The sequence below is a fragment of the Jaculus jaculus genome, chromosome 2 (assembly GCF_020740685.1).
Source record: "Jaculus jaculus isolate mJacJac1 chromosome 2, mJacJac1.mat.Y.cur, whole genome shotgun sequence".
NCBI classification, from domain to species: Eukaryota; Metazoa; Chordata; class Mammalia; order Rodentia; family Dipodidae; genus Jaculus; species Jaculus jaculus.
The window spans coordinates 72,418,471-72,430,647 of NC_059103.1; the positions used below are offsets into that span (position 1 = coordinate 72,418,471).

The 12,177-nt window shown below is 40.0% G+C and overlaps 1 pseudogene; it reads left to right on the forward strand.

Moving 5' to 3' along the window:
• Positions 1–758: 758 nt before the first annotated feature.
• Positions 759–11,108, forward strand: LOC101594785 (annotated as a pseudogene).
• The last annotated feature ends 1,069 nt before the right edge of the window (positions 11,109–12,177 follow it).

Sequence of the window (12,177 nt, forward strand, 5' to 3'; positions counted from 1 at the left end):
TTGAAGGGAAATTATATGTCTCAAAGACAATGACTTGATGATACATGTGCAAACACATGCTGCAAACTCTGTGCAGATCAAGAATCCTGTTGTGAGGATATAAGAGGAACTGAAAGAAAGAAAAAAAAAAAAAAGACCTGTCTTTTCAACAAGATTTTTTTTAAGTTTCAACTCAGACATATTTTATTATAAAAATGAGTTATATGGTGCCATGCTTAATAGCAAAGATATTAAAACCCTCTATGATGGGAATTTATTTCATTCAATCTATAGAAAACATGGAAGTAACATTATACCCTGAAAAAAAGGGTGACATATCTAAAGTCAGTTCCTTTCTCCAGACTATAGCCAGGCAAACTGAAGGTACTGGAATATCTATCGAAATAAGATTGGAGCTTCTGGGCTGGAGAGATGGCTTAGTGGTTAAGCACTTGCTTGTGAAACCTAGAGACCCTGGTTCAAAACTCGATTCCCCAAGACCCACATTAGCCAGATGTTCAAGGGGGCGCACACGTCTGGAGTTTGTTTGCAGTGGCTGGAGGCCCTGGTGTACCCACTCTCCTCTCTTTCTCTCTCTCACTCTCTCTCTCTCTCTCTCTCTCTCTCTCTCTCTCTCTCTCTCTGGGCCTCTTTCTCTCTGTCTATCTGTTACTTTCAAATAAATAAACCAAATTTAAAAAATTTAAAAAAAATAGAAAGATTGGAGCTTCTAATTTTTATTTTCATGTTTGATGATGAATGTAATTTATGCTGCAAATATGGCTAAGTATGTCATTTTTGTTAGAAGTGTTGATGATGAATATGTCACTGTAGAAATGGCTTCCTCATTTCCATTAAAAGATACAAGTAAATCAATAGATTTATGCACGGCAGTAAAAATATGTTAATGTGATTTTCCTTATGTCCATTGTCAACACAGATGATATTGATGCAGTAGTTTCTCACATAAAATGGCAAATATCCCACTAGTATTATGTTGTCTTCTTTTCTATGACTTGTATGATTAAAAAATATAAAAATAATACAGTTTTACCTGATATATTTGTGATACTTATTAATTATTATAAACATGAGACCTGTTCAGTTTAAAACAAATCTCTTAACAGGCTGTACAACTAGAATTATTATATGAGGACTCTTTTGTTTATCTGGCTGGTGCCTATCATGAAAATTGTGCAGAGTTCTTTTTGCCTCATCAGCTTTCATTAGTGTTTGTATGTTTAATGTGTGGCCCAAGACAATTTTTCTTCATTCAACATGGACCAGAGAAAACAACATTGGAAACACTTATTTTAATCAATATTCATCAGATATAAAAACAATTTTCCAAGACAGCAGGCATAGATATGAAATTCATATTACAGTCATTAAAAAGAATAGAAATTTTAGTAAATTTAATATGTTAAGTTAGAAATTCAATGTCAAGGGGAAAGATAATCAAAATAATATCATAAAAATGTTCTATGATGGACTTCTTCCCAAATTAAGCAAAAAATTAAGCAAATCAAAATTGATGAATAATATATTTTCTGTTAGGATTATAGGTTAATTAGAGGAAAAATACATATTTAAAATCTTACTTTTATTCAAACAACTATTATTTTCTTTTCTAACTTTGTATTCAAAACTTCCATATATATTAGCAATATATCATGATCATAATTCCCTCTCTTTTCCCTTCCCCTTCTCCCCTTTTCTGAATCCCTTCTTCTTTACAAGTAGTCACTCATTGCTTTTTTTTATTGTCATCATTTTTCTCCACCTATAATGCAGATCTTTTGTAGGTGGCATTAGCCACTGTGAGGTCATGAATACCACAGCCACTTTGTGTTGGGAGGCAGCATTGAATATCACTCTTCCCCCTCATAATTTTAACCAATTAACTTTTCATACAATCTCAAAAAAATCAAAAACATACAATATGTTCCTATCCTAAACAACAAATAAATTAAATGATATATTTATCAACACATTGAATGTAATATTTCTATCTTTAGAAGTAATTTACTAAAAGAAGTAAATTACTAAAGATCAATCCCTGGTCTTTCTAGAAAAATATAAAAACATCTAACAGTTAATAATATAAGAAGCCTATTTCTACTATAAAAAGTAAAATACAAAATAAAACAGTGAGTGAGCTTTTATAAATAAATAGAATTATTGTAAAAACTTTTAAGGAAAAGTAAAATTTTAAAAATTACTATATGCTTATTTGTTTGATTTTTTCCCATTAGATTATAACATTTGTGGAACAATTAGAGATCATATCTATTACATTTATTACTTATTCTGAGAATGTTGAATATAGTAAACATCTTAATTAATTAAGATAAATCACTTGATTACTAGGGTACCTGATCTCTCCACTAAATTAATATGCACTTTTTAGCACTCATGAAACTCCACTAAAGTTATTTGAATATTCTTATTAGTTTCAACAATTTTTACAAGCACTTCTTTGTTTTCTTTCTAAAGCACAGGAGGAATTATTATAGATGCAGCCCATGCAGGCATCAGGAAATGGCAGTGAAAGAAAATGGTCCCCTAGAGAGACAATGGAGAGAATGAGTTGCTTGGAAAGGCCAGGTGACTTTGTGGAGTCATATTGAGAGACCAGAAAGAAATAACATGTAACTAATTAAACAATGACACTGCCATTGTAGAACAAACCATTGTGAACAAAGGAGGATCCCGGGCTCGGCTCAGATAAGGAACTAACTGATTAAAGTGCCGACCTTTGCTTCTGTAACTCATGCTCCCTTGCTCAACAGGACATTCCAGAAATACTTAGCTCTGGGGGCCTCCGGCCCCTTGCAAAAGATAGGATCTGCAAGCAGTCTGCTGACCAGAGATGAACAACTAGAAATGTTCCCACGCGTACCTTCTTGGAACCAATCATTTTAAAAGATGCTATGTGATGTAACCCTTTTTTCCCCTTCCCACTCTTTTCCTTTATAAACCCCTACTTTTAGAAGGTCAAGGCTCTCTCCCACTCCCGCTGCGTCAGTCTGTGTGGATTGAGTCCCTGCTTAAGCTTGACATTAAAAGAAACCTGTTGCTTTTACATTCGAGTGTCTCGGCTTCTGTGGCGGTCCTCTAGGTGACTCCTGGGTGACCGGGGGTCTTCGCTCCTGGTCAGGGGTCGTGGCACAACAATATATTGCTTATAAGTTGAGCATTAACTTCCCCTTCTGAATCATCACCAAAGATGGACATCATGTCTGTCTTAAAGTCCCTATCATAATAAATTGTAAAGAATAGGTTCTGAAAAGGATTGTTTGATTAATAAAAACAGTTTGGCATCTTTAAATTGCAAGGGATTATGACAAACTCTGACACAGAGATTAATTCTTAGAAGAACTGAGAATTACCTGTTTGGCTAGTTTTCAGAAAGATTTCATACATGGAAAAGGGAAATACAATAATAAAAAAATCCTTTCAACATTCTAGATTACATATAGAATCTTATTACATTAATCTGTTAAAAATAAGTAGATGACTTCTTAATATTCTGAAGATCAAATTTCAGTTATTTTTTTTACTTGAAAACTCCTCAGATTATCTGTAAATTCTCATCAATTATTTTATATTTATAAAGTGACTGTATTTTGGTAGCTACAAGTAAGGTCCCACTAAAATAACACTATATGATACAGAGTGTGGTACCAGTCTCCTATGACCTTGGTGGTCTGAGGCAGGCTGCTACAGCTTATGGTGCAGGCTACTAAGGCTTAAGGTGCAGGCTATTAGGGCTTATGGTGCAGGCTATTTACAGAAACCAAATAAGTGGTTCACTTTATTATTCATTTCCCATCCTTGAGGGCTATCTCATGCCCTTTTTACCTAGTTTTATATTAGGAGCAGGCTCTGATATAATGAGAAGAGGGATTCTTTACTTGCTTCCAATAGAGAGTAAAGCCTGGAGTTTGAGGTATGCAGGGGCCCACTTAAGCTCCCTTCGGAGCGTGATAGTATTTCTGGGCTTCTGAATTCTTGGGCCTTTCAATACCTGCTCCAACCAGGTGACTAGAGACCCAAGTTAAAAGTTTCATTTTGTTGTTGTTGATTGTGTTGTTTTATTGCTTGTTTGTTTTTCAAGGTAGGGTTTCATTCTAGTCCAGGCTGACATGGAAGTCACTATGTAGTCTCAGGGTGGCCTTCAACTCATGGTGATCCTCCTATATCTGCTTCCTAAGTGGTAGGATTAAAGTTGTGCTCCACCACATCTGGCTTAAAAGTTTCATTTTAATAAAACACCTAAATCTATGGGGCCATGCATTTTCAAATTACCACAGTTATTAATACATAATACAAAGATTTAAAGGCAATACTATGTATGCTAAGTGATAGCCAAGAACCTAAGAAACCTTCTTACTAGCAGAGCATATTCACACGTGTATTTTTTTGCATGCATGTGTATGTATGTATGTATATGGGGGGAGGAAAATGGTTAATTTCTATTGTCAACATGATTGAATCAGAAATCAAGTAAGAGACACATCTTTGGGGGATTTTAAGAAGGATTAACTAAGAAGGAAACACCTCCCCCAGAATAGGAATCCCTTTGATGGCAGCCTATCCCTTCATGTGCCTTTGACCCTTGCTGGTCAGTTTATCTACTCTGCTGCTGCTATTCTTCACTGACATTGGAATCCAGCTTCTTCAGCCTAGTTTTATGAAGTATTAAAAAAGTACATATACTACATCAAAAGTATAATGTGGATATTATTATCTAAAAGCTACTCACATACTTCATGTTTTATCATTTACTCATTTTATATGTCTAATATGTATGTTTCTAAGTATGCAAACATGTTTTTGCATTATAATTCTATTTGCTATTTTTTTTCTTTTTTATTAGTTATAGACATACTCAGCATGTAAACAGCACATGTTGCTAACATCCATACTCTCATCCCTGCCCCCCAAAGGGACCCACTTTATTGGGATGCCAGTTATGCCCATGGGGATTATGGGTCATGTATTGTGGGGGTAGCCATCTGTTTTAGGAAAGAGACAATGTATCTGTGCGTAATGTCCCAACTTGTGGCTCTAACAATCTTTCTGCCCCGTCTTCCACAAAATTCCCTGAGCCATGTTGGGTTTGTTTTAGGCCTACTTTAGTGACGAGCCATTAGGAGTCTCTGTATCTCTGGAACTCTGATTTGGTAGGAGTTGAGTGTCCTCAGTGTCTATCTCCTTCACCCTTATTCTGATATCAGGTTCACTCAGAAATGTATCTTTTTGTACTTTACAGAACTAAGGTCAGTTGCCTTGATAATGTGACTAGAAAAATTATTGGACCATTACAATGTTATAAATTGCACCAGGATGTTGTCTTATGATAAAGATAATATATTGAGAATGTAGTTGGCATCTCACTGTTTATTCATTATAGTATGCCTTCATTCAAGTAAGTTCTCACTAGAACTGGATATGTGTGTGGGTGTGTGGTGTGATTTCTGTTGTGAAAAGTATAGTCATTTGTCAGAAGTTTGGCAAATGATGATAAAAGTACAAGACAAAAGAAGTAGAAAGAATAAAGTGGTTATCAACGGAGATTCTTGTATTGCTCTAGAAGGACCTCTGGTGGCCAATAGAGCACAGCTAGGAGCTGTTCTGTAGTTACAATATTCCTCCATGGTATATTCAGAAAAGATACAAACTTAAAGAGAATTAAAAGGGTTTAGAGGCTTTTATAGTCTAAGGTTAGTGGGAGCTTGACAATGCAAAGAATAATTCCATTTAACTGGTGCTGACTTCATTCTCCATTGGAGAATCTATTTCTCTTTTTCACTTGGGAACTGGACTTGAGGAAAAAAAGACCCAGCACATTCCACCCGGCCCTAGCTGAAATCATAGGAAAATTGGGAAAATAATCAAGAATGCTGCTTTCTTGGTTAAGCTGATACCAGCAATAGGGTGATGGAGAAAAATACTGAGGGCACTCAAAACCTACCAATCCATAGATCCAGATGCTCCTAAGTGCCCATCACTGAAGTAGACTTAAAATACTCCCACCATGGCTCAGGTAATGTTGCACAAGAGGGGGTGGAAAGATTGCGAGAGCCACAAGTTGGAACATTTTGCACAGAGACATTGCCTCTCCCGATAACTGACTGCTGCCCCATAATGCATGACCCACAATCCCCATGGGGTTGACCTGCATCCCCAATGAGGAAGTCATCTTCAGAAAAGGGACAGGGAGGAGGGAAAGGATGGTACCAACATGTGATGTTTACATATGAAATATTTCCATATCTAATAATAAAAATAAAATAATTAATTAAAAAAGAAAAGATGCAAACTTGCTGTTTTATTCTCTTTTTATTTTCTGACAACATAGCAGACGTAGATTTATTAATCATGTAAAACCATTTTTTTAAATTTTTTGTCTACCTTACTTCGCAAATTGAAATATGACCTTCCATGCTTTGATGCATGCTTATTTTAATGATTTACCTTTTAATTTATATTACAATAAATATTTTTCAGTGTACTTTGAGAGGCTAGGATTATTTTTCATGTAAAAATTACATAAAATATGGTCTTGCTATAATTAATATTCATTGTCTACTTGACTTGATTTATTATCACCTAGGAGATAGTGAGGATTAACTAAGGGAGAAAGATCACCCTAAACATAGATGTCACTGGCCCATGGGTTGGGAGCACAAGTAGAAATAAAAGAGAAAAGGAGAAAGGTACTGGAGTACAGCATGGATTCCCCTTTGCTCAGTCTACTACCCTGGCAAAGGTGAGCTGCCCTTTTTGGCATATGCACCCTGTTATGATAGAATGAGCCTTCTGAAACTGTGAACAAAATAAACCTTTCCTTCTTTAAGTTGTTTGCTTGGGTATTTTGCCACAAAGATAAGATACATAATACAGGCCTGGAAAGAAAAATCCTGTATGAGACTACCTTATTGTACTCAGAATTATGAAGTGACAGACATGTCAAAACCAGTATCATAAATGCATAAATTCTAGAACACTTAGCCAGTAAGTCAAGGTAAAGATGGTATATGTAGAAAGGGGCAAGTGATTTCAGCCTAGTAAGTTCTATGAAGACAACAGTAAAGGGCAAAGGATAGGATGTGAATAGGTTTCAGATCTGACTTCTGTGTAGCCCCCTTTGATGAGATTCTGTGATTGTTGGAAAGAAACAAAATCTCTCGAGAGGCCTCAAATTTCTAGTGTAAATTACTTCAACTAATTCCCTCATACTGAAAACCTATAACAGGGGTAGTCATGAGCCCTAGGGGTGTAACGTCTGCCGCTTTCTGGCTAAATGTATATACTATGCTCATCAAACTGCCCAGTAAGCACTTCTCTTAATGTTCATACCTATATATTAATGCTACTCTCACTTTTGGTAGAGAACCTACTCTTTTCAGATGGCAGTGACCTTGGGATGACTCAGAAGTCATGATGGTGCTGGGAAGAAGTGACAGGAGTGCTCAGTACTTCAATATCTCTATCATACCTTCCAAGGCTCAGGGTCTATTGCGGAAGAGGTGGCAGAAAGAATGTAAGAGCCAAAGGAAGGGTAGGACTCCTTGCAATGTGCTCCTCCAGACACAAAATGGCCTGGATATCCATGACCTCACAGTGGCTGACACTACCCACACAACACCATCATAATAGGAAGAAAAGATGCTGATATCAAAATAAAAGAGACTTATTGAGAGGGGGAGGGGATATGATGTAGAGTGGGGTTTTAAAGGGGAAAGTGGGGGGAGGGAGGGAATTATGGGATACTTTTTTACAATTATGGAAGTTGTCAATAAAAATAAATAAGTAAAATAAAATATAATATAAAGAATTTCCTGTTAGCCAGTCTCTTGGTGAAAACTTCTTCATCAAACATTCTATTTATCAACTATATTTCTTTGGGAACAATATCATAAAACATACTTACAATAACATTATTAGTATAAATATATTGCTTTAAAAATGCTATGAATGTGGCTTGGTAGGGGTTGATTGTTCTACCAAAGCACAGTCACAGTGGACGGGGGGGAGAAGAGGAGGAGGCTAACAATGGTACCAACTTGACTGTATTCACTGAATACAAAAATAAAAATAATAATAATGATGATAAATAAAAATAAAAAATGCTGTGTGAATGGCAGATCATTTTTCCTATGTAAAAACATGACCTGACCAAATACTTACTAAATCTGTTTTCATCACTAAAAGTGTTGACCTCTGATTCTCTTAAGGGTAAATAAGCTAATTGCATGTAAATGTGATCCAATACTGTCATTGTCTTCATGGAGGTAAGGCGATTAGAAGCAGGTCAACTAATGAAAGACAGGGAAAACCTCTTCTTTCCTTCTCCCTCATGCTCCTCTTTATTCTCTGTTGGGTACAATGTCTTAGATGTCCTAAGTCTGATTCACTTGAGCAGCATAAGTGGATGAAAGGCTGTAGATAACAGAATCTTTTACTTCCTGTGGTGGAGTTATAGTCATTTCTGCCATAGACAAAACTTCATTTAATCACTTTCATGATAACAGTAATTGTGACTTTTTTTTAATAATTTTATTTATTTATTTGAGAGTGACAGACACAGAGAGAAAGACAGATAAGAGGGAGAGAGAGAATGGGCGCGCCAGGGCTTCCAGCCTCTGCAAACGAACGCCAGACACGTGCGCCCCCTTGTGCATCTGGCTAACGTGGGACCTGGGGAACTGAGCCTCGAACCGGGGTCCTTAGGCTTCACAGGCAAGCGCTTAACCGCTAAGCCATCTCTCCAGCCCTAATTGTGACTTTTAATGAATTGCTCTCTAGTTATTTATAGAAATTGTAGGTTTAATATTACTACTGTAATTTCCAAAAATTCTAACATATATTTTATCTGTCAAAGTCTGAAAAGAATCTTTCAGAAAGTGTATATTTTGTTATATTTAGCAATCCATGTAATTCTAAAAAGGCAGAATTTTTAGTGCTTTTTGTTTTGTATTCAACAATACATAAAAGATACTATTCATATTATTCAGTTTAAAACTTTTGAGCCTAGAGGGATAGCTCAGAGTTCACGGAAATTGCTTGCATATCTTAATGACCCCAGTTTGATTCTTTAGTACCCACATAAAGCCAGATGCATAAAGTAGCACATGCATCTGGAATTTTTTTGCAGAGGCTACAGGCACTAGCCTGCCCATTATCTCTCTCAATCTCTCTTTGTCCTTGCAAATAAATAAATAAATTATTTTAAAAACTTTCATTATTGGGGGCGTGCGCCCGCCGAACGCTCCCACCACCCCCTCCCCTGCTCGCTGGGCCTCGGGAGGGCGCTGCCCCGCGTCCCCGAGCGTGCGCCTGGCCGCCCCCCGCCCGGCCCCGGAGAGGCGGCGTCGCCCTGCCAGCTATGGCCCCGGTCGCGGTCCCCAACCCGCGCTACTTCACTTGGGAAGAAGTGGCGCAGCGCTCCGGGCGCGAGAAGGAGCGATGGCTCGTGATCAACCGGAAGGTGTACAACATCAGCAATTTCGTTCGCTCGCACCCCGGGGGCTCGCGGGTCATCAGCCACTACGCGGGGCAGGATGCTACGGATCATTTTATAGCATTCCACATCAACAAGGGCATTGTGAGGAAGTATATGAACTCTCTGCTGATTGGAGAACTGTCTCCGGAGCAGCCCAGCTTTGAGCCCACCAAGAATAAAGAGCTGACAAATGAATTCCGGGAGCTGAGGGCCACAGTGAAGCGGATGGGCCTCATGAAGGCCAACCATCTCTTCTTCCTGCTGTACCTGCTACACATCCTGCTGCTGGATGTTGCTGCGTGGCTCACTCTTTGGCTCTTTGGGACATCCCTGGTGCCCTTCTTCCTCTCTGCAGTGCTGCTCAGTGCAGTTCAGGCCCAAGCTGGTTGGCTGCAGCATGACTTTGGGCACCTGTCAAATCTTCAGCACCTCCACCTGGAACCACCTGCTACATCATTTTGTGATTGGCCACCTGAAGGGGGCCCCAGCCAGCTGGTGGAACCACATGCACTTCCCGTTCCACGCCAAGCCCAACTGCTTCCTCAAAGATCCTGACATCAACATGCATCCCTTCTTCTTTGCCTTGGGGAAGGTGCTTTCGGTGGAGCTTGGGAAACAAAAGAAAAAATACATGCCATACAACCACCAGCACAAGTACTTCTTCCTGATTGGGCCCCCAGCTTTGCTGCCTCTCTACTTCCAGTGGTATATTTTCTATTTTGTTGTCCAGCGGAAGAAATGGGTGGACTTGGCCTGGATGGTCACCTTCTACATCCGAATCTTCCTTACTTACATGCCGCTGCTGGGGCTGAAGGGCTTCCTGGGCCTTTTCTTCATTGTCAGGTTCCTAGAGAGCAACTGGTTTGTGTGGATGACCCAGATGAACCACATCCCCATGCGCATTGATCATGACCACAACGTGGACTGGGTCTCACGCAGCTCCAGGCAACGTGCAGTGTCCACCAGTCGGCCTTCAATGACTGGTTCAGTGGGCATCTCAACTTCCAGATTGAGCACCACCTCTTCCCCACGATGCCCCGGCACAACTACCACAAAGTGGCGCCCCTCGTGCAGTCCCTGTGCGCCAAGTACGGCATAGAGTATCAGTCTAAGCCCCTGCTCTCCGCTTTCGCCGACATTGTCTACTCACTGAAGGAGTCGGGGCAGCTCTGGCTGGATGCCTATCTTCACCAATAGCTCCTCCCTCCAGCGGGAAGGGAAGAGAAGAGGATCACTTGAGCCAGACCGAGAGGATTGTGGGGGACTGTGCCACTGGCCCTCTAATACTCAGAGGGGGTGGGTTTGGGGACGTAAAGGCTTGTGTTCAGACCTGCCCCCTTTGCCTTCTAGGCACAAAGGAGGTGGGAGCACACAAGCCCCCGAAGGGGGCACTGTTGGGACAGGGTGTGAGTCAGTTTTGTTTTTTCCTACTTGCACAGGGCAGTTGGGTGGGAGCCAGTCAGTACTGGACTTCCACTCTTTGAAAAGGGAAGCTCATCTCCCCAGGCCGTACCTTAGCGACTCTTCACCCTCCTCACTAGCCTCAGAGGGACAGATGGCTCCATCACTTTGAACAAGATTTGGAAAGGAAGCATTCATGCATAGAATTTCGAGGCCTGGAGCAACTCCTTGCTCAAGAACTCAGCTCAGTGCCCAGGGCAGGGTGTGACCTCTTCTGGTCCTGGCTGCTGAGAGAAGCCATTTCCCAGTTTCAGTAGTCAGCACAAAGGTCAGAATGGTGCTTCTGGAGGCATTGGACCTAAAGGATCCTATCACCACTACTTTTGGACTCGTGTTCCATCCAGGTTCCAAAGAGAATATTAGATCCTAGATCTTGCCAAAATGGATGCTAGAGTTGCTGACTATTCAAAAATCCCCTTTGATTCACCTCTTCTAATCACCGCTCAAAGGAACCAAGAACTCCCACAAGGAGCTCACTCTATAAGCAAGGGGTGATGGGCTTTCCTCCTCTGTGGAACAAATGGGGCTTCCTATAGTTGACTTGTCTTCCCAACCTGTAATTCTAAGTTTAACAAAACAGCAATTAGCACAGATGACTGAGGTTTCAGTCATAGTGTGTAAGGGCTGAGAGCAGACAATTTCTATCCCCTAAACTATGTTGCAGCAGGACTTTAGCATAGCTCTAAATCAGAAATAGGAAAGTAGGGTTGTGAACACTGTTGCTTGAGCTAGGCAGCTCCATCTATTCCTGTTCAAGTGACTTGTTCTTCTGGAGAAAACAGGCATTTGGGATAGCTTCCTACACTCCCTACCGTCTAACAATGAAATATATTTTTTGCAACTAAGCGCCTTTAGCTGTTGAGCCATCTCTAGCTCCAAAATATTTTGTAACCTTCTGGTTTATAAAAGTTAAGAGCAGTTTAAACTCATCCTTCCAGAAATGAACATAGGATATACTGGAAGAGTTTTGCTTAACCCCAGGGCCTATTAGTATTCATACTCTCCTTGCTTCCCAAATCCAGTCTTTTAGCCCTGTGAGGGCATTATCTGGTTCCTGTTAAACAGAATCTACTCTAGACATGTGGACCATTTGGATACTTGAAGAGGAACTTGAACTAGAAGGCCGACGCGCCACCCATGTTGAGTTGGGGTGGGGGGCTATGACAGGAGGTCAAGGTGAGGGTAATAAGGCACACTGGGCTGCAGTATGGAGATGGACCGGG